The 24654-nt window shown below is 39.6% G+C and overlaps 1 non-coding gene across 1 annotated transcript; it reads right to left on the bottom strand.

Annotated features, from left to right (window-relative positions):
- Window positions 1–23393: 23393 nt before the first annotated feature.
- Window positions 23394–23500, bottom strand: LOC118482485. The gene has a single exon (XR_004868519.1). It is a non-coding gene; the product is annotated as a small nucleolar RNA R71 (small nucleolar RNA).
- Window positions 23501–24654: the final 1154 nt, after the last annotated feature.

Below are 24654 nucleotides of genomic sequence, written 5' to 3'. Positions count from 1 at the left end.
CATCACTCGTCGGTTCAATCGAACGCGGAAAATAAGATCAAACCGAGCGAACAAAAAGAAATTTTTCATTGAATAACATAGTGTCGCTGCTTAGATCGCACACAGTCTCTAGGACTGTCTGGTACGATCTTCGAGAACCTTGCACACAATCTCTAGGATTGTCTGGTATAACGTTCTCATTTGGGGATTACATTGTTACACAATATGAGAGCTCTACCCTAATAATCTAGATAAGACTATATATAGGAGCCTCTACCCCATTGGCCCACATGGCCTAGCCCAAGCCCAAGACATAATTTAAAATCAAATAAACATAAAATAAATATAATAAAGATAAGCGTAAAACTCTGGACCTAACAAACTATTTGCAAACTAATCATATTGAATGATTGAACTGTTTTGTTTGTGTGGCGCAGATGTTGTATGAATTCAATATAATGAGCATATCTCTGCCAAATATAAAGGACCCAATCATGATACCTTGGTTTAAGTTAGAGTCATCTTCTTTGTCCTTTGATGTGCCTTGCTGTCCCAAAAACAAGAGGCTCAGAGGAATTAATGTAACTTGCAAGTATAAAATATTGGGTGATGATTCAGCATGGTTTTGTAAAGTCAGTAAGAGCTATGGTGTTGATTTGATGTACAACCCTAGAGTCTTTGGAAAACCTGAATCTGGTGAATTATGCATATGGTTAAGCTATTGGCCAATTGGAAATAAATTGGACACTGGAGACACAGTTAACGTCTCTATCGTTGTGTTGAGTGGATTGGAGGTACTTGAATGTGGTGTGAGCCTTGTGTACTCTGATCATGAAACTTTGGAAATTAACACGAAATGGGAAGAGGTTCTGGGAGGAGGTTTGTCTGGATTTCAACTAAGCACAGGGGCATACTATCTTTGTCGGCGTGATTGTAACGCCCGGCTCTTTTGTACTTTCCATTTATAGAAGGTTTTGTTCGTATTTCTATTTTTGGAAACTTTGTATTCTTGTAATCGTTCCCTTCTTTGTAATCATTGTCAAACCGAGACTTGGATCATTAATGAAGCTTATATTTTGTTACATCTATGTTAAACGCATTCTATGTATACTCGTATGTTCGATTTGGTGAATCAATCTATGTTTAATCGTGATTCTTGGAAACTATGTGCGAAACTTGTAATTAATCTAAACTTATGCATGGAACGTATTTTGAACGAGAACGACATTTGATTTAATACTTATACGCGTGATTATACTTGGTTTATACTTTTCATACTTAATCATGTCTTAAACTATGCCTTTATGGCAAATATGGCCCTTAAAATACCCTAAATGCATCAAATACACAACTCCAGGGGCCAAATTGTAAAAAAAAAAATGAAACATATCCGGAACCACAAAGGGCTCGCGGCCCGCGTGAACTTGCCTGGATATCCCAGGCGGGCCGCGTGGACCTTCATATCTGCAGAAAGATGGATGGTCGCGACCAGCCTCCATTTTTGAGCGGGATTTCGAGTTTAAACCGAGTTTTGGCACTTGTAAACACCTCTAATCAACCCTAAACACCTCCCTATAAGTACCCAAGGCCCTCCAAGCACTTGGACACTTTCATCACACTCAAATCTCTAAAAAACACTCTCAAGTTCCAGCAAGAATCTGCATTTTCGGACAGATTCATACCTCTACACTAAACTTGGTATAACTTGCTCATTTCTTGATGAAAACACTTGATTCTTCTTCCTATTTGCTTGGTTAATCATGGATTTTGATTCCTTGACTTCTCCTTGGAGAAATCAGACCTGGAAAATTGACCAAAAACTTTCTGTTTTGTTACATCTTATGCAAACTTCATCCAACTTGTGTTTAACACAACTCAAACCAATGTCCTAATGCTTACAACCCCTCTTATGGTTGGTTAAGATTAAAAACATGGTTGAGACACTTAAATCAGAGGATTAAACCTCATAAACTTTCTGTTTTGTTAGGGTTTTTAACCCACAAGTCATGTCAAGCTTAGACCTTGATGAATGAGTGATTGTAGAACAACTTGGGTTGTTCCAATATAAAATCCTCACATGATTTGATGATTTCCTTTAGTTTAGATTATTTACATACTTGTATTAACCCTAGTTCGTGACCCTCCTTGGTTGTCTTTACATCAAGTGAAGTGGTGAACATTCAAGGGGTCCCTAAACGGAAGCATGTTCTTCCTACCCCATACATGACATTCATGAATGACTCGAGGTGCCTAAACGAAGATCTTAATCTTCTACCTCCTACTTGAAATATTGAACTTAATAATATGTAATACTTAAACATATATATACACACATTCGAACCTTTAATATTAAACTCGTGTTTATATGTTAAAGTAGTAGAATGACATCTAAGACTTAACACTCCAAGTATGATTCTAATGGGCTTACTACCCATGAAATACAATATAACCCTACAGGTTACGTAGTGTCATATAAGAGTATAAGTCAAAGATGATTATTTGATATCCTACTTTATGCCATGTTAAACTCCAAATTATAATCTTCCGTTATACGCCAAACTCACACACCTACGTTTCCTTGTATAGAAGGACTTGGTGCTCCAACTTAATCCATCCACCGAACTCGCTCGCGGGATTTCAAGTAGGAAAGCTTGCAACTACCGTGAGTATACTCGAACCGAATTTACTTTTAAACACTTTGGGTGCAACATGTATTCTATATTAAACGCACGTGACACTTGAAACTTATTTGAAACATGCTTTATCCTCTTAAACATGAAACATGAAACTTGTGATACTTGAGACTATTTTGTGCTATGTGAACGTTTAATCCTTGTGTGTAGTTCCACCTTAACAATGGTAGCGCTATAGGGGTAATGCACCTCCCCGTTAGTCTATGGGGTATTGTTAGGAGGAGACATATTAACCTCCCGTGAAACTTTGGGTTAGGTACTTTAATGCATTGGAAACTTGGGCTATCACTTGGACTGCGTAAACTAGCATGGTTGAAACTATTTTAATATGTTCATGTTGGATACGAGTTTTTATTCTATTATGCTATGTAAACAAACTTGTATACTCGTTCTTTGCTTTTGCATTGAAACTCTATTTTAATACATGTTGCAGGTTGATTATTGAAGTATGGATGACTGATGAAACAAGTTTAGGGTGGACTAGATACACACCTAAATTTATCTATCTTTTTTTTGTTATGTTATTTGTTGGAACAATGTTGTTATTTTCCTTTTGAATTTGTATGACATTTAGTTTTGAAATGAAATTTGAATTTAATTAAATATTGTCACATAGTGTTATGACGTCTCTAGCAATCTTTACACACTTCGTCTCATCCCGATGTTTCCACCATCGGTTGGGGTGTGACAGATTGGTATCAGAGCCATAACTATAGGGAATTAGGAAAAATTGCCATGCTTTTGCACTAATCTATAGTTCTAGGAATTTTGCCTCTTATTTGTTGTTTAAAACTTTTGTGCTCTACCATGCATGCTTCCTAGCTATACTTTCTATTAAAATTATGTGCCTTTCCTAAGGCTAACACTAATACACTTATGCTATTTTTATGCTCTTGTAACACCAACGAGAAGAATTTACCAAAATAGGCGTGAAACCCACAATTTGGTAAACGACTCTCATTCTACCTTTAATCTATTTTGCACGAAATTTCACCATTAAGCTAGGAGTGACATCCACAACTTAATGGTAATTTCCATTTCAACTCTAGTGGACCCTCGTCAAAGTGTCAAAATTTTATTTTGATCGTCGAGTACCAACCACATTTAGGGTACGAAATCGCCAAGTTAGGGGTGAAACCCGCATCTCCTCGATTAAGTCCTATTCCTCGATTTTTTATTCTCGCCAAAGTCCCGAATGTTTCAATCATTTAGAGATGTGTAGTAACCGGAAGGGTAAGATACCGTTAATCGCTTCTCGACGAGAGTATCTTACTTATAGGCCAAAGCACAATATCTCTAATTCGAAAGAACTTTCGACCCAATTTGGAATAGTCGACGTTTCTCTACCCGAAACAATCCAATGTTTTATTGAGCCTCTCTTTTATGTATCTCAATTTACATGTGATTTTATACTTGAACGTTCATTCATTTCCAAATGTCGTTTTAATCATTTCGCACGTTATCGCAATCACAAACAATAATAATCCCTCGTGAACAAACTAAATTTACAATGCTTTCGTTTATTCATGTTATGCTATGTGGAATTCATGACTATGCTATATGAAACGTTTAAACTTTTATGTAAATCAAATTGAAACTTTCATGCTATGTGAATCAACTTGAACCTTTTACGCTATGTGAACCTGTATGTTATGTGATCAATTTCGTTTTCTTAAACAAACATTATGACCAAGTCTCACCTATTCGTTCTTTTGAATCTTAGATGTCTTCTCGTCACTCCAACGCGTCTAAGAAGTCAAAGTCTCGCTCCACAAAGAAGATGATGGCTTTCATGGCCGATCAATTTGCTCGCGTCGTTCCAAAGGTCATTTCCGAGATTCGAGCCTCTGAAACTCCTCACTCTTCCGTTGACTCTAAGGTTGAAGCACGCAAGCCCGTCTCGTTCAACTTCAAGCACTTTTCATCGTGCAATCCAAAGCCATTCACTGGCAATGATGGGGTGACCGCCATGCTTGAGTGGTTTAACAGCATAGAGGTCACATTCATCAATAGCGAGTGCCCCGATGAGCTCAAGACGCGCAGCGCGACTGGGGTATTCCAAGCCCGAGCTCTCGAGTGGTGGACGAATGAAAGAAACATACGTTCGAACGAGCTGGCATATGCTTTGACATGGGAAGAGACTAAGGCCCTAATGATGGATGAGTTTTATCCTCCGCATGAGCAACGAAAGTTGGAGGAAGAATTTTGGGTATTAAAGCAGATTGGTGATGACAACCTAGCCTACACCACCCGTTTCAAACAACTCTGTTTCATTGTCCCTCACCTTGTCTCGACCCCTGATCGCAAGAAAAGCAAGTATATCAATGGTTTAACCCCCAGTATGCGTGACACAATCGAGGCAGCCAAACTCGATAGCATCGAAGACATTTACTGTTTGGCCGCGTCCTTGAACAACAACCGTGTTCGCGATAAGCAAGCCGCAAACCTCGTTCCTTCGAAGCCAGCCAATCAAATCACCCAACAATCGAATAACAATAGGAGAAAGAAGCGAAAGCAATCCAACCCCGTTTGTAACGCGATTGTGCCGCCTGTTAACCCGGACCCTGTTGCTCCTGATAACACCCAAAGACCGTACACTGGGATTCACCCCAAGTGTGCCACTTGTAATTTCCATCACCCCGTCAATGCTAGGTGCCGTCGTTGTGGCAATTGCAACCGTTATGGTCATACTATCAATTTTTGTCGCCAACAAGCACCACCAGCTCAGCAAGCTCAGCAAGCCCAACAAGCGCAACAAGCCCTACCTGCTCCTCAAAACGCAAGACCTGCTAGAGCTTGTTTCAAATGTGGGGATGTTAATCACCTTCGTCCTCAATGCCCACAATGGAATCAAGAGCAGCAACAACCTCCTCGTGGACACGCCTTCAACCTAAACGCGAATCAAGCGCGCAACGACAATGATGTCGTTAACGGTACGTTTCTTGTTAACCATCTTTATGCTTCGATACTATTTGATACTGGTGCGGATAAAAGCTTTGTGTCCTTAGAATTCGAATCATTGTTAAATTGCACACGCTCTAAACTACCTAAGTCGTTTTCCGTTGAAGTCGCCAATGGCAAGTCTATCCTAGTCGATTCCATTCTCCTCGATTGTCGTCTTACTCTTAACGAGCATACTTTCTCTATCGATCTTATACCCATGCAATTGGGTAGTTTCGACGTCATCATAGGCATGGATTGGCTTCAAAAGAATCATGCTGAAATCGCTTGTCACGAGAAACTCGTTCGCTTACCCCTTCCATCTGGTGACATTTTGCACGTTTATGGAGACCAACCTTCAAGGGGACTAAAGTTGATGTCCTGCACACAAGCGAACAAGTACTTACGCAAACAGTACTTTGCCTTTTTAGTCCACGTTGTGGAAGAAAAGGGCAAGGGAAAAAGTTTAAGTGATGTTCCAGTGGTGCGCAACTTCCCTGATGTCTTTCCTGAAGATCTACCCGGTCCTCCTCCTCCTCGATCTGTTGATTTTCGTATTGACCTCGTACCTGTGCGACTCCTGTTGCCAAGGCTCCTTATCGTCTTACACCTTCCGAGATGCAAGAATTGTCTTCTCAGCTTCAAGAACTCCTCGATAAGGGTTTTATCCGTCCAAGTACCTCTCCATGGGGTGCTCCTATGCTTTTTGTTAAAAAGAAAGATGGTTCTTTCCGCATGTGTATCGACTATCGTGAGCTCAAATAACTCACCGTCAAGAATCGTTATCCCCTTCCGCGTATCGACGACCTCTTTGATCAACTTCAAGGCGCTACCTGTTTCTCAAAAATCGATCTTCGTTCTGGTTATCACCAACTTCGAGTCCTTGGAGAGGACGTTCACAAAACCGCTTTTCGCACACGCTATGGACCTTACGAGTTCGTGGTTATGCCTTTTGGCTTGACCAACGCACCCGCTATGTTCATGGATCTCATGAATCGTATTTGTAAGCCTTACTTGGATCGCTTCGTGATCGTCTTCACTAGTGATGTCCTCATTTATTCTAAATCTCGAGCCGATCATGAGCGTCATCTCCGCCTTATACTTGAACTTTTGCGTGTTGAACGTTTATATGCTAAGTTTTCTAAATGCGAGTTTTGGATCAAAGAAGTTCAATTCCTTGGGCACGTTGTTAGTGAAAAAGGAATCCATGTCGACCCTTCAAAAATCGAAGCCGTGAAGAATTGGATCGCGCCTAAATCTCCTTCTGAAATCCGTTCTTTCTTAGGATTGGCGGGTTATTACCGTCGATTCATCTCAAATTTTTCGAAAATCTCCGTTCCTCTCACTTCGTTGACTCAAAAAGAGAAACCTTTTGCTTGGGGTCCTGAGCAAGAGGAATCTTTTCAAACTCTCAAGGACTTGCTTTGCAACGCTCCTATCCTCGCTCTCGCTGATGGGAATGATGACTTCGTGGTGTATTGTGATGCATCAAATTGTGGTCTTGGTTGTGTGCTCATGCAACGAGACAAATTCATCGCTTACGCCTCTCGCCAACTCAAAATAAGTGAGAAAAAATATACTACCCACGACCTCGAGCTTGGCGCAGTTGTTTTTGCGTTAAAGATTTGGCGACACTACCTATATGGTACTAAGTGTGTGGTTTTCACTGACCATAAGAGCCTACAACACATCTTTGACCAAAAAGAACTCAATGTGCGACAGCGACGTTGGGTGGAATTGCTCAACGACTACGATTGCGAGATTCGCTACCACCCTGGTAAGGCGAATGTCGTGGCCGATGCACTTAGTCGTAAGGCTCATGTAGATGTCATTCGTTGTTTTCATATCTCGAGCGATCTTCACAATCGTATTCGTGAAGCGCAGTACTCATCTATCAATGAAGGTTCCATGGCTGTAGAAATACGTGGAGCATCTGAAAGTCAACTCGTTTCAAAACCTGATGGTCTCCTCTATTGTTGTGATCGCGTCTGGATTCCGGATCGTGACAATCTTCGTGACCTTATCATGAATGAAGCACACAAATCTAAGTACTCAATTCATCCTGGCGCTGACAAGATGTACCATAATCTACGTACATCCTATTGGTGGCCCGGTATGAAGAAAGACATTACTGTGTACGTTTCCAAGTGTCTTACCTGTTCGAAAGTCAAAGCCGAGCACCAACGACCTTCTGGTCTACTCGAACAACCTGAAATCCCCGTGTGGAAATGGGATAGCATTGCGATGGACTTCATAACTAAACTCCCGCGTACACCTTCTGGTTACGACAACATTTGGGTAGTCATTGATCGTTTAACTAAGTCCGCACAATTCATTCCCATTCGCGAAGATTTCAAGGTTGAACGACTTGCTCGTGTCTATACCAATGAAGTCATACGCCATCATGGTGTTCCTCTTGACATCATTTCTGATCGTGATGGTCGCTTCACTTCGCGTCTCAGGCAAACTTTTCAGTCCGCTATGGGTACTCATCTGAATCTCAGTACGGCTTTTCATCCTCAAACGGATGGACAGACTGAACGTACTATCCAAACCCTAGAGGACATGCTCCATTCTTGTGTCATCGACTTTGGTGGTAGTTGGGATGTGCATTTACCTTTGATCGAGTTCTCATACAGCAATAGCTACCACTCCAGTATTCAAATGGCTCCTTTCGAGGCATTGTATGGTAGCAAATGCCGATCTCCTTTAAGCTGGCACGAGATTGGTGACAAACATTTTACTGGCCCTGAGATCATACAAGAAGCAAAGGATAAGATTCTTCAAATCCGTGACAATCTACTCAAGGCTCGAAGTCGTCAAAAGAGCTACGCTGACAAGGGACGCAAACCTATGGAGTTCAACGTTGGTGACCACGTTCTTCTCAAGGTGTCTCCTTGGAAAGGATTGGTTCGTTTTGGTAAAAAGGGAAAACTTGCCCCTCGCTATGTTGGTCCTTTCTAGATACTCGAAAGGATTGGTAAGGTGGTTTATCGACTCGATTTACCTCAAGAGCTCAACAACGTTCATCCAACGTTCCACGTCTCTAACCTAAAGAAATGTCTCGCTGATGAAGGACTTCAAGTTCCTCTCGAAGATCTTCAAATCAACGATACTATGCATTTCGTGGAGAAACCTGTAGAAATCGTGGACCAGCAAGTCAAGTTACTAAGGCGCAGTAAAATACCTATCGTCAAGGTTAGATGGGAAGGAAAACGTGGCGCCGAATTTACTTGGGAACTCAAAAAGGATATGAAGTCAAAGTATCCTCATCTTTTCCCTGCGTCTTCCTAAATTTCGGGACGAAATTTCCTAAAGGAGGGGAGACTGTAACGCCCGGCTCTTTTGTACTTTCCATTTATAGAAGGTTTTGTTCGTATTTCTATTTTTGAAACTTTGTATTCTTGTAATCGTTCCCTTCTTTGTAATCATTGTCAAACCGAGACTTGGATCATTAATGAAGCTTATATTTTGTTACATCTATGTTAAACGCATTCTATGTATACTCGTATGTTCGATTTGCTGAATCAATCTATGTTTAATCGTGATTCTTGGAAACCATGTGCGAAACTTGTAATTAATCTAAACTTATGCATGGAACGTATTTTGAACAAGAACGACATTTGATTTAATACTTATACGCGTGATTATACTAGGTTTATACTTTTCATACTTAATCATGTCTTAAACTATGCCTTTATGGCAAATATGGCCCTTAAAATACCCTAAATGCATCAAATACACAACTCCAGGGGCCAAATTGTAAAAAAAAATGAAACATATCCGGAACCACAAAGGGCTCGCGGCCCGCGTGAACTTGCCTGGATATCCCAGGCGGGCCGCGTGGACCTTCATATCTGCAGAAAGATGGATGGTCGCGACCAGCCTCAATTTTTTAGCGGGATTTCGAGTTTAAACCGAGTTTTGGCACTTGTAAACACCTCTAATCAACCCTAAACACCTCCCAATAAGTACCCAAGGCCCTCCAAGCACTTAGACACTTTCATCACACTCAAATCTCTCAAAAACACTCTCAAGTTCCAGCAAGAATCTGCATTTTCGGACAGATTCATACTTCTACACTAAACTTGGTATAACTTGCTCATTTCTTGATGAAAACACTTGATTCTTCTTCCTATTTGCTTGGTTAATCATGGAGTTTGATTCCTTGACTTCTGCTTGGAGAAATCTGGAATTGCTCCGAAATTGACCAAAAACTTTCTGTTTTGTTCCATCTTATGCAAACTTAATCCAACTTGTGTTTAACACAACTCAAACCAATGTCCTAATGCTTACAACCCCTCTTATGGTTGGTTAAGCTTAAAATCATGGTTGAGACACTTAAATCAGAGGATTAAACCTCATAAACTTTCTGTTTTGTTAGGGTTTTTAACCCACAAGTCATGTCAAGCTTAGACCTTGATGAATGAGTGATTGTAGAACAACTTGGGTTGTTCCAACATAAAATCCTCACATGATTTGATGATTTCCTTTAGTTTAGATTATTTACATACTTGTATTAACCCTAGTTCATGACCCTCCTTGGTTGTCTTTACATCAAGTGAAGTGGTGAACATTCAAGGGGTCCCTAAACGGAAGCATGTTTTTCCTACCGCATACATGACATTCATGAATGACTCGAGGTGCCTAAACGAAGATCTTAATCTTCTACCTCCTACTTGAAATATTGAACTTAATAATATGTAATACTTAAATATATATATACACACATTCGAACCTTTAATATTAAACTTGTGTTTATATGCTAAAGTAGTAGAATGACATCTAAGACTTAACACTCCAAGTATGATTCTAATGGGCTTACTACCCATGAAATACAATATAACCCTAGTGGTTGCGTAGTGTCATATAAGAGTATAAGTCAAAATGATTATTTGATATCCTACTTTATGCTATGTTAAACTCCAAATTATAATCTTCCGTTATACGCCAAACTCACACACCTACGTTTCCTTGTGTAGAAGGACTAGGTGCTCCAACTTAATCCATCCACCGAACTCGCTCGCGGGATTTCAAGTAGGAAAGCTTGCAACTACCGTGAGTATACTCAAACCCATTTTACTTTTAAACACTTTGGGTGCAACATGTATTCTATATTAAACGCACGTGACACTTGAAACTTATTTGAAACATGCTCTATCCTCTTAAACATGAAACATGAAACTTGTGATACTTGAGACTATTTTGTGCTATGTGAACGTTTAATCCTTGTGTGTAGTTCCGCCTTAACAATGGTAGCGCTATAGGGGTAATGCACCTCCCCGTTAGTCTTTGGGGTATTGTTAGGAGGAGACATATTAACCTCCCGTGAAACTTTGGGTTAGGTACTTTAACGCATTGGAAACTTGGGCTATCACTTGGACTGCGTAAACTAGCATGGTTGAAACTATTTTAATATGTTCATGTTGGATACGAGTTTTTATTCTATTATGCTATGTAAACAAACTTGTATACTCGCTCTTTGCTTTTGCATTGAAACTCTATTTTAATACATGTTGCAGGTTGATTATTGAAGTATGGATGATTGATGAAACAAGTTTAGGGTGGACTAGATACACACCTAAATTTATCTATCTTTTTTTTTTGTTATGTTATTTGTTGGAACAATGTTGTTATTTTCCATTTGAATTTGTATGACATTTAGTTTTGAAATGAAATTTGAATTTAATTAAATATTGTCACATAGTGTTATGACGTCTCTAGCAATCTTTACACACTTCGTCTCATCCCGATGTTTCCGCCATCGGTTGGGGTGTGACAGTGATTTCTTTGAGTTAACGGAGGTTGGTAGATTGACTCCTGATTGGTTTAGTATTTTAGTTGGTGATTACATTGACTCCACTGGTATGTCCTTCGATCATGAAAGTTAGTTCTTTGTGTTTGTATTTAAATCCAAGCTCCAAATATAGAAACTATAGCATCTTCCCTTTTTTATGTTACAGAGATTAGGGGATGGAGAAAGACGGGTCGACCGAAACAGGTGAATGATCCATCATTTACAGAGCTGAAAACTATTAGATGTATCATCCATGGTCCACAATCGGTAAGCCTGCCCAGTGATATATATATATAGCCGCTAAAATAGAAACCACCTCTAGTTGTAAGAACCGTGAGAACCACTCTCCACCAATCAGATTACAACAACAAAAAGGGTGTTTTGGTCATTTACTCCCAAATATCTAATCTTTCTCTCTCTTCTTTTAAAGCACTGCCTCTTTATCTACCTCTCTCCTCTCTCCTCTCTCCTCTCTCCTCTTTCATCTCATTTTATCCCCAAGAATTCACTTCTTTCTAAGACCATGAGGATCTACAACACCAATTACCGTCTTTTAATTACGGGCACTCCACTTCAGGTATTGAAAATGATATCATCATTCTATATGTTTCTTGTAGTGGTACTGTAGTTGTTAGTAAACTTAATTTTTATGCATGAATAATGAGGGTCATGAACACTATCAGGCTGTTCAATTCTTTTGTTTTTGTTTTTTTGATCAGCTACAAAAATCCTCTAGACAACAAGAAACCCAAATCAGAACTCTCTCCCTCTCGCAGCTGCTACCACCGAAGTGAGCTCCGGCTGCCGACAACCCCCCTTCTCCGACAACGACGCACCAAAACCCCCTCTTCTTCTTCGGTGAGACCACCGGCGACGGCGAATGGAGATGGTCGGAGTTTTAGAGCAGGTTTGATGGTGGTCGCCGGAGGTGATCAGAGATGGTAATGGTATTGCAGGTGGTGGCTATGGTGGTTGTTGTTGGTTACATGAGGTGAGAAGGATGGTCGGAGAATGGCGGTGGTCGACGGTGAACGATGGCCATCGGAGAAGATGACCGGGGGAGTGACGATGAACGACGGGCGACGACTGCAGTAGAGGTGATGATGATACCGTCGCAAATTGTAAGTGGTATCATCCCCAAATTGTAAGCATTTATAGTCCTAGTTCATGTATGTAGATTTAAATGTACTTGTGTTAGGTTCGGGTTTACTTCAGTTCATGTGGTATCATCCCCAAATAGATTTAAATTGTAAGCATTTATAGTCCCAGTTCATGTGGTATCATCCCCAAATTGTAAGCATTTATAGTCCCACTCTGTGATTTTTTTCCAACTGTTTGTCGGTTTGTGTATGTTCACTATAAATGTACTTGTGTGTTCTTTTGAAATACACTCGTATGTATTTAAACATATAGGTATATATTTGCCTTAGATTTCGTGCATTTGGTTCAAGTTTGGCTTAGATTTCGGGCTCAGATTCTGATTGATGTGGTTTGAGTTTTGGTTCGGGTTAGGTTCGGGTTTACTTCAGATATTTTGTCGGCTTTTCGGCTCGGTTTTCGGGTCTCGGTCAAAGCTGGTCAGCCGCGGTTCGGTTGTGGTTTCGGGTCTCGGTCAAAGCTGGTCTCACTTCACTGCCGGTCAACAGCAGTCAACCACGGTCAAAACCATACCCGGTAACAATTTAAACAATGCGACAATCTTGTTTATATAGTTATAGATTTTTAGTTATACGCGATCCGAGCTCGAACCGACTGGATTAGAAATTTGTTATGTTTTGACTTTTCGACGAAAACTATATATATTGATAATTGTGATTGGTTTATTGTTGTATTTTAAAAAAATAAATCGACACTTAGTTGGCGGGATTGTCCAAAAACAGCAGAAACTCTGCCTGATTTTCGAAAAATCCGTTATACGAAACATTTATACTCCCAACATCGGTTTTGGGGGTGGCCCGATGGTGTTCGCGGCGGTGGTGTTGGAGGTGGTGGCTGTCTAAAAACTTTTATGTAAAAACTTTTAAACGTAAAACGTAAACTTAATACGTAAAACGTAAACTTTTTAACGTAAAACATAAACCGTAAAACGTAAACTTTTTAACGTAAAACGTAAAACGTAAACTTTTTAACATAAAACGTAAAACGTAAACTTTTTAACGTAAAACGTAAAAAGTTTAACGTAAAACGTAAAAAGTTTTACGTAAAACGTAAAAAGTTTAAAAATTTTAACGTAAAATGTAAACTTTTTAACGTAAAACGTAAAAACTTTAACGTAAAACGTTAAACGTAAAAAGTTTTACGTAAAACGTAAAAAGTTTAACGTAAAACGTAAAAACTTTAAAAAGTTTAACGTAAAACGTAAAAACTTTAAAAAGTTTAACATAAAACGTACACTTTTTAACGTAAAACGTAAAACTTAAAAAACGTGGAAAAACGACGCGATAAAAAAAACGACGTTTGAAGAAACGGCGCGTAAAAAACGTGTAAAAAAACGGCGCGTTATAAAACGTCGAAAAAACGGTGCGTGAAAAACGTGTAAAAAAACGGCGCATTAAAAAACGTGGAAAAAACGGCGCGTTAAAAAACGTGTAAAAAACGGCGCGTTAAAAAAACGCCGATTGAGAAAAACGGCGCGTTAAAAAACGACGCTTGAAAAAACGGCGCGTAAAAAACTTGTAAAAAAACGGCGCGTTAAAAAAACGTCGAAAAAAAGGCGCGTTAAAAACGTGTAAAAAACGGCGCGTTAAAAAAACGTCGATTGAGAAAAAACGGCGCCTTAAAAAAACGGCGCGTTAAAAAAACGTCGATTGAGAAAAACGGCGCCTTAAAAAAAAGTGAAAAAAACGGCGTGTCAAAACGGGACGTAAAAAGCGTGAAAAAAACGGGGCGTAGAAAACGGCGCGTAAAAACAGGACGGTAAAAAGGCACGTAAAAAACGGGACGTAAAAAATGGGGCGTAAAAACGGCGCGTAAACGAGACGGTAGAACGGCGCGTTAAAAAAACGACGTTTGGAAAAGCCCGGTGTGCAACAACCGGAGCGCAAAAAAATTGGCTTTTTTAAAAAAACGGCGCGTTAAAAAACGACGCCTGAAAAAGCCGGCCGTAAAAACGGGGCGTAAATAAAACGGCTCTTCAATTTTTTTTTTTAAAACCAAATCTTAAAAAAATTATTATAAAAATCTTATTTCAAAATATTCTTTTAAAAGAAATTGTTTTTTAATAAAAGTATTTAATGAATAGGACAAAAATGACAATTAAATATAATATATATAAAAAGACAAAAAAGACAATTTTATTTAAATACCCTTTAACAATAAAATATTAAAGACATAATAAGAAAAAAAAATTTAATATTACTTTTAACTACTTTTAATCTCATCCATCCATTTTGAAGATCTAATGGCCAGAAAGTGGTTCCCGCGGTTCTTACAACTGGAGGTGGTTTTCATTTTAGCGATCCCCTATATATATATATATATATATATATAGGGGAGGGTTATCTTGAGAACGCTAAATATTGCGAGAACCGTGAGAACGAATGAAAAAACAAATCAAAACTAATTTTTTTTTATACAAACCTCATTGTAATTAAGATACAACATCAAAACAAGAATTTATAACATCAAATAATTCATTTCTCATTTCAAAATCATTCTTTTTAGATTTTTTACACATGTTTACATATAGCAGATTTACACATGTGTAAATGGCAAACTTACACATGTGTAAATTTTCTTTATTTATGAATTCACGTAAATTTAAACGTGTAAATTGAATTTCTAACATTGTATTCGAATAATATATATATATATATATATATATATATATATATATATATATATATATATATATATAGGGGATGGTTTAAATGAGAACGCTAAATATTTGTGAGAACCGTGAGAACAAATGAAAAAACCATGAGAACTTGGTAAAAAACAATTCAAATTCAAAATTTTTTTCTACACTTATCGTTATTATTATTATTCGAATACAATGTTAGAAATTCAATGTACACGTTTAAATTTACGTGAATTCATAAATAAAGAAAATTTACACATGTGTAAGTTTGCCATTTACACATGTGTAAATCTGCTATATTTACACATGTGTAAAAAATCTAAAAAGAATGATTTTGAAATGAGAAATGAATTATTTGATGTTACAAATTCTCGTTTTGATGTTGTATCTTAATTACAATGATGTTTGTATAAAAAAAATTGGTTTTGATTGGTTTTTTCATTCGTTCTCACGATTCTCGCAATATTTAGCCTTCTCAAGATAATAACCCTCCCCTATATATATATATAGGGGAAGGTTCATTGGGGAACACTTAAAAAGTGGGGAACAGCGGGGAACCGGCTCAAACGAACTCCGATTGGACTCATTCCAGCGGCGTTGGAACCGGCTTGTCGAACCCTAACTAAGATCTCTTAAACCTAAACCCTAAATCCTAACTCCTAAACTCTAAACCCTAAAGCTAAAAAATAAGGCTAAAACCTAAGCTAAACCGTAAAATCTAAACTATAAACCCTAAAAGCTAAACCCTAAAGGCTAAACCTAAAGCTAAACCCTAAAGCTAAACCCTAAACCCTAAACCTAAACTTTAAACCCTAAAGCTAAACGCTAAAGCTAAACCCTAAGGCTAAACCCTAAAGCTAAACCCTAAAAGCCAAACCCTAATATATTTAGGGTTTAGGGGTTATGATTTAGGGTTTAGGGTTAAGAGATCCTAGTTAGGCTTCGATGAGACGGTTCCAACGCCGCTGGAATGAGTCCAATCGGAGTTCGTTTGAGCCGGTTCCCCGTTGTTCCCCACTTTTTAAGTGTTCCCCAATGAACCTCACACTATATATATATATATATATATATATATATATATATATATATATATATAGGCTGAATGGGACCTTTGTGGTTACCAGTTACAAACCCAAAGGTCCTCATTGCTCTCCACTGTTACAAACTTTGTGAGCCGGGTTCCCATTTTATGCCTATAAGTTTTTTATGTTTTGATATGCTTGTTTTTCCCTTCTTTATTGAATTTTGTCAGGTTAACATAAGCGAAAAGATAAACTAGACCATGTTTAACCTTTTGGTTTCACTTAGATCTTTGCTAATATGAGCTTTGACAGGAGGACATTTACAAATTCATAGAGATGTCCAAATCATCCATATCAAGCTTGTTTGAGGTCGGAATGGAAGCTGGCACAGAATCTGAAATAGCTGATGAAGAAATGGACGCAGTGGCGGATGCAAGAACTTTTTTCACTGGGTTTCTTTTGGTAGATTCTCACTAATTCTCACTATTTTTTTCCAAATCATACAAGGTTCTCACTAATTTTTCCATTTTTTTCAAACCGAATGGGTTCCTGGGAACCCACAAAAGTGGGCTAGATCCGCCCCTGAATTATGGAGGTAAACTTTTAGCGACGACATCGTTAGGGGATACCAAGGGCTTAGCGATGGATCTATAGCGGCGATCTTTTAGCGGCGACAAGTCGCCGCTAAAGCCTTAAGCGACGACAAATGGGACTTTTAGCGACAACAAAGGTTGCAGCTAGTGCTTTGTTTTTTGTAGTTTTTAACCGAAGGGTCACAACAAAAGTTAGTAGTTTCATTAGGCTGCATTATTAATTTTTTCGCCGGTTCACACTAGAAACAAAGTCAAAGTTAAACTTAAAAAATAAACAGATATAAAAACCTGATATATTAAACTTTATTTATTATTAAGAGTTATTTGGCCGGATGGCCCATGTGGTTTCATGTTTTGTCACGTTTAGTCCCCATCTTTTGAAAATAGCAGGTAAGCTCTCTATAGTTTGTTATTTTGTTACTCGGATAGTCCCTGGGTAGATGTCAGTTAGTTTGTAAATAGCAGGTATTCTCCCTATGGTTTGTCATTTTGTTACTCGGATAGTCCCTTGAGTAAATGTCAGGGGACTATCTGATACATGCTATTTCCAAAAGGTGGGGACTAAACGTGAAAAAACATGAAACCACAGGGACCATCCGGGCAATTAACATTATTAATTAATAGACTAAAATAATAACTCTTGTTATTATGGTATGATATTGGTATTCCAAATGTTCGTATATTCAGTATACAAAAGAATCACTCTTTATAAAGAGGGGTCAAAAGAAAATAATAAAGGAAAAGGCTGCTAATTAGGAGCCATATAAACAAGGATAAAAACGAGAACCGTGTAATCAAAAAGGAATAAAAAAGGAGCAGATTTGTCGGTCCATTACTCCCCCTCAAGTTGGCGCATGGAGATCTGTAATGCCCAACTTGACTAGAAGATTGTGCAGTTTTGTGTCCCTAACGGCTTGGTAAAGACATCTGTTATTTGTTCCTTTGTGTTAGTTGCTATGGGTTGAATATCTTTAGCTTCGACCCTTTCTCTGACAAAATAGCAGTCCATTTCAACGTGTTTGGTTCGTTTATGGAAGACTGGGTTGTTTGCAATGCGTCTAGCGGCCTGGTTGTCACAAAAAAGTTGTGTGGGCCCAATACATGTCATTTCAAGTTCTTGTAACAACCATCTCATCCACAAGATTTCACTAACGGTGGATGCCATGGCACGGTACTCGGCTTCGGCTGATGATCGAGAGACAACTGATTGTTTCATTGATTTCCAGGATATAGGAGCTCCCCCTAGAAGTAACAAATACCTTGTTCTGGATCTTCTTGTAATGGGACATCCAAGCTAGTCAGAGTCACAATAGGCTGTGAGATTCGTTCTTCTATCTTTGGTAAGGAGGATGCCTTGTCCCGGTGTGGCTTTCAAGTAACGAAGGACTCGATTTGCAGCCTCGAGATGACTCTCTCGTGGGTCACTAACGAACTGACTTAAGACATTGACTGAGTAAGCGATGTCAGGTCATGTTGCTTGTAAATACAGAAGTCTTCCTAAGAGCCTCCTATATTGGTTAGCATCTACACGGGCTTCACTCTCCCGTTTATCGAGTTTTAGGTTTTGTTCCATGGGAAATAAACTGGGGCGACAACCTAACATAGCCGCGTCTTCGAGAATATCCAAGGTGTACTTTCGTTGACTAAGGACCATGCCATGTGCTGTTCGAGCAACTTCGATGCCAAGGAAGAATTTTAAAGGACCGAGATCCTTGATGCTGAATTCTTTGTCAAGGAAACGTTTGGTTGCTTGTATTTTGTGAATGTCATTTCCAGTGATGATAACGTCATCCACATAAATGAGTGCAACGACAAAAATTTCACCTTTCTTGAATAGAAACAAAGCATGGTCAGCCTTGGATTGTTTGAAGCCGATTCTTTGAAGGGATGGTAAATTTTTGGTACCAATTTCTCGTTGCCTGCTTGAGCCCATAAAGAGACTTCTTGAGTTTGCACACTCGGTTGTCTCCTTGTTTTCTGAAACCTTGCGGTATTTTCATGTAGATGTCTTCATATAAATCCCCATGCGAAAAGGCGTTGTTCACGTCTAATTGATGGGTATGCCATTCCTTTTTTACCGCAACAGCTAGGAGACAATGAACGGTAACCAATTTAGCAACGGGCGCAAAGGTGTCATGGAAGTCAATTCCTTCCATTTGCGTGAAACCTTTTGCCACGAAGCGAGCTTTAAAACGTTCTATTTCTCCATTTGGCTTATATTTAATTTTGGACACCCACTTTGAGTCGATGGGACGTTTTCCTTCTAGCTGTTCTTCCAACGTCCAAGTCCCGTTCTGTTCAAGAGCTTTAATTTCGGTTTGCATGGCTTCGACCCATTTTGGGTTGTGAATGGCCTGACGGAAATGCTTTGGCTCATTATTTGAGGTAATGGCCGCCAAAAAAAAACTTTATGTGAGTTAGTAAAATTATCATAAGATACAAAGTGCGCTAAAGGGTGTACCGTTGAGGCGTTTTGATCAGAGCTTGTGGATGAATGCTCGTGGTCTAGGGATGGGGGAAGCTTCACTTCGAAATCCTTTAAATGAGTCGGTTTGGCCTTGTTTCGTTTGGGCCGTTCGGAAAATGTCGGGCCGTTTGCAGTATCTTCATTCTCGAACGTTGGGCCAACATGAGCGGCTTGGCCACTTTCTGTATCTTTCAGGCCTGTGATCTCTTGACTTTCTTCATTGATGATGGGATCATGATGATTCAGATTGGGCTCCTCTATTGTGGGCTCTTGATTTAAGATATTTTGTGGCTGATCAATTTGGTTAACATCTGAATACTTATTTGTTTCAATAGGGACTTCATCTTCACAATTCCTTGTCCAAATGAAAACTTCTTCATCATTCTTTGGATTGCTGACATTCGTGAACGGAAAAACATCTTCTACAAATTTTATGTTTCTCGATATTATTATCCTTTTGTGTTGGAGGTCATAAATTTTATAACCTTTCGTGTTCGGTGGATAACCCAAAAAAATTCCAGGCCTCCCTCTTATGGCAAATTTATCACCTTTTGTCTCCATGCTTAGGTAATACGCAAGGCAACCGAAGACTCTTAGGTGTGCATGGTTGGGACTTTTGTTGTATAATAAATCATAAGGTGTTTTGCCACTAATGACGTCGGAGGGGAGCCGGTTTATGATGTGGGTTGCCGTCAAGACACACTCCCCCCAAAACCTAGTGGGAAGTTTAGCTTCGAATTTTAAAGCCCTTGCCGTCTCTAAGAGGTGTCGGTGTTTTCGTTCAACAACACCGTTTTGTTGAGGTGTGTGTGGACATGTTGTTTCCAAAATAATTCCCTCTTTGGCATAAAAATCAAGCATGTTGTTCGATGTAAATTCCCCGCCATTGTCGCACCTTATTCTTTTAATATTTTTTTTTTGAATTGTACTTGAACCATTTTATGAAAGTGAATTAAACATGTACTTGCTTCATACTTATGTTTAAGGAGAAAAACCCAAACGGCTCGACTAAAATCATCAACAACTGTGAGAAAATAGTTTGCTCCTGTAAAAGAAGGCGTTCGATACTTCCCCACACATCGCAATGTATCAAATCAAAGCAAGCACTAGTTTTTGTGGTACTAATCGGAAAGGGTAATTTAGCAAGTTTTGCTTTAACACAAGAGTCACAAACATTCTTCGAGTTTAAAGAATTATTCTTAATAAAACCAACATGAGAAAGTTTAGAAATAGACGCGTGACCTAGTCTTTTATGCCACGTACTAATCGCTGCCATCATTGCTTGCCTCTCGGCTCCCATCATCCCCATCTTGTATAGACCTTTGATGTATTCACCAACTACAATCAATTCCCTCGAACGTAAGCCCTGCATGACGCAAAAGTTTGGAAAAAAATGTCACAACACACTGTAAGTCGTTTGATAATTTACTAACCGACAATAAATTGCATTTGAAATGGGGAACATGTAACACATTCTTGACAGTTACACCGTTTGGTAGAGTGTAATCCCCACGACCCTTGATGTGTGTAAAATGTAACATATAAATCACATCAATTAAGGCATAAAACTAACCCTTTTTAAGTACTAATGTTGGAAAAAGAGTGTTTTTGTCTTCCTTTTGTATTTTCAGGATGAAATGAGCTCAAAATCACAAAAGAAGCAAAAAGACAGCTAATTCTACCATAAATACAAGAAAAGGAACAAAAGTGGACTGCCCGGACCCTCAACGGCACCTCCCAAGGCAAAGGAGAAGAAACAGAGTCTGAACACGCCCCGTGTCCAGCGAACACGGGGGCGTGCCCAGGAAGCAGCAGAAAAGACAAACCAGTAGAAGCTTCCATTGCCCACCACGGGGCCGTGTCCAGCGAGCACGGGGGCGTGGTGAAAGTACAGCAGGCGCATTAATTGTAATTCGCAATTACAATTAATGAAGTGAGAGAATGTCAGACGGGCACGGGGCCGTGTCCAGCGGACACGGGGCCGTGTCCAGCCTTCTGTTCAGCCTATAAATAGAGGAGCTTGGCTTCATTCTCTCTCATCCCTTGGCACACCACCTCTCTCACACTTCATCCACCACCCACCACCACCATAACACCATCATCCACCACCATCATCCATTGTCCATCGTAGAGTGTGTGAGTCGTCTCGGGATCCAAGATTGATCGTAAGAGTTCTTGACAATCAAGGCCATGTTTGCCTAAGTCTCTTACATCACTTGGTGAAGACAAGTGTTTAGTATAATACTTTTTATTTTTAATCTTTTGCACTTTTTATTTGGTTTTGTATTAATGACTTTAATAACTAGTTACTTATGTTGAAGGTGATCTTTCCTTATCGTTTGTCCGTGGTGTCTTGGCATTATTTTACTGTCTATATAAAATAAAAGATTTTCACCATTCATATCTCCACGGTCTATATGGAGGTATGTTGGCTACCTGGTCGGGGGTTAAGGGAACGGTTTGGTAAGGGTCTTGCCCTTGTTCAGCGTTTAGAGGTCCTGCTTGGGACCTGGGTCAAATTTAGTAGGATCTCCTTCAATGCCCATAGGTATTGGATGGCGGGGATCCAAACTCTTTGACCCCCTCATAAGTTAACTACTATTAATACTATAACCCGGCTATTTAGGACTGTATCCCTGCTGACTCAGACTACTTAGCCGAGGGTAACGTCACCGCCAGAAGCGGGGCCTACCACAATTTGCATTAATAACTTAATTCATTATCTTTCAATAATCCGACCCTTTAGGATTGTATCCTTGCTGACTCAAACTACTGGGTTGAGGGTAACGTCGCCTTCAAAAGAGAGGCCTACTACAATAACTAAGATAATCTCTTAAACAAGTGCTAAAAGTGCGAAAATAATCAAAGGTTATACTAATACACGTGTCGGATCCAAGTGATTCATCTTGTCTATCTGTTTTTATTTTATTTTTATTTTCAGTATTTAGTTAGTTTTTATTTTCTTAGTTAAAACATTTTTCTAACCTTTTGATTTGATTAGACGTTGAGGATAAACCGGTATTAAAAGCTCTTGTGTCCTTGGACGACCTCGGTATGTTACCAACACTATACTACGTCCACGATGGGTGCACTTGACCATATGTGTGTTTAGTGTTAGTAAATATCGTGTTTTATAAATTTAAAACTTGGCTAAAAGTGTAAAAAGGGGCTTAAATATACATCAAAAATATAACACACTTCACGCACATCAAGTTTTTGGCGCCGTTGCCGGGGACACAAGGATTTTAAGAAAGTTAGGAATCAACGGCCTAATCATATTTTTATTTTTCTTTAATTTTTTTAGGATTTTTTTAGATTTTCAGCTTCTGCAGAGCTCGGCACGGGGTCGTGCCTGGTCGGACACGGGCCGTGCTCAGCAACGTTACTGGCAGTTTTTATTTTTCAAGTTACAGAAGGCTGACCACGGGGCCGTGCCGGTGCAACACGGGGCCGTGTCCAACTTCCAGTAACTGGGATCTGAAAAACAATCACTGTAATTCCGACCACGGGGCCGTGTTCGCTCAACACGGGGCCGTGGTGAACCTTCTGACTGACATTCTTTTCTGTTTTTATTGCAGGACTTGGAACCCGACGCCATCCTCGCGTAGTGTATGAGCTCCAGTTCCAATAAAGACATAAAGGAACCGCTAGAAGAACCCGAACGCTTTCTCAGAAAAAGGTTAAAAGCCAAAGACCAAGAGAAGGTTTCGGGTGATCCACCCCCAATGGCGGACCAACGTACCCTTATGGATTATCTACGGCCCACCGTAGGTAATCTAGGCGCCGCTATCAATGCTCCGAATGTCGAAGCCAATAACTTCGAACTTCGACCGCATTTGATACAAATGCTCCAAAACTCCGCAACCTTCCACGGGCTTGCGGACGAGGATCCTCATCTACATATAACTAATTTCTTAGAAATATGTGATACCTTTCGGATCAATGGAGCATCAAACGACGCCATCCGCCTCCGTATGTTTCCATTCTCACTAAAAGACCGAGCGAAAGCTTGGCTCAACACCCTCCCAGCTGGATCGGTAAACACCTGGGATGAACTAGCCCAAAAGTTTCTATATAAGTATTTCCCTCCTTCTAAAACTGCTAAATTAATGGCTGAAATTAATACATACTCACAAGAGGACGGGGAATACTTATATGAAACTTGGGAAAGGTTCAAGGAGCTATTACGCAAGTGTCCCCATCACGGCCTCGCAATATGGCAACAAGTATCCACTTTCTACAATGGATTGTTGCCACACACTAGGCAGACTCTTGATTCTAGCTCCGGGGGACTTTTAGGTAATCGACGCCCACACGAAATATATAATCAGATTGAGGAAATTGCTCAAACCAATTTTCAATGGCACACTCCCCGGGGAAATAAGTCTATCGCCCCGGGCGCCCATAAGGTCGACGAAAGCACCTCTTTACAAGCCCAAATCGAGGCCCTTTCTTCAAAAATAAAAAAATTAGAAATGACAAAAACAGTCTCGGTTATGGCTTGTGAAGGGTGTGGTGGGTCACATGAAAATTGGAGTTGCATGAAAGAAATGGACGATCAACAAGAAATGGTAAACTACATTGATAATAGACCTAGGCCGTCGGGTCCTCCAACGGGAACTTACAACCAAGGATGGCGAAACCACCCAAACCTTGGTTGGAGGGAAACCGACAATAGTAGTAACCAACAAACCCAACGAACAAACTTTCAGCAATCAAGAAATGAGTCACAAAATTTCACTCAACAACAAGGTGGACGAGAAAGGCTCGAAGATACTATATCTCGCCTCGTCTCTGACACTGATAAGAAAAACTCAGAAAGATTTCTACAATTAGAATCTAATTTTAGGAATCAACAAGCTAGCATTCAAAACATAGAAAAACAAATAAATCAACTAGCACAAAATTTTTCCGAGAGACCACAAGGCGCGTTACCTAGCAATACCGAAACAAACCCAAAGGCGCAAGTTCACCTCATCACACTACGAAACCGCACCGTAGGGCCTGCAGAAGTACCTCCACCTACGGAAGAAACAATGCCAACACATCTGCAGGAAAAGAACTCTCCCCCATCACCAGAGCCTACCAAGGCTCCTCGAGTTCCGTACCCCGGTAGGTTAATTCGTCAAAAGACCAATGAGCAGTTCGCAAAATTCGAAAGTCTGTTAAAACAATTGCATGTCAATATTCCTTTTATCGAAGTCCTAACCCAAATGCCCAAATACTCTAAATTTATGAGGGACTTCCTTACACATAAAAAGAAAATTGAAAATTTGCAATTAGTTAATTTAAGCGAAGAATGCTCTGCCCTCGTACTCAATAAACTATCCCAAAAGAAAATCGATCCCGGAAGTTTCACGATTC

The sequence above is a fragment of the Helianthus annuus genome, chromosome 9 (genome assembly GCF_002127325.2).
Source record: "Helianthus annuus cultivar XRQ/B chromosome 9, HanXRQr2.0-SUNRISE, whole genome shotgun sequence".
Lineage (NCBI taxonomy): Eukaryota > Viridiplantae > Streptophyta > Magnoliopsida > Asterales > Asteraceae > Helianthus > Helianthus annuus.
This window is presented reverse-complemented; position numbering and strand designations above follow the sequence as displayed.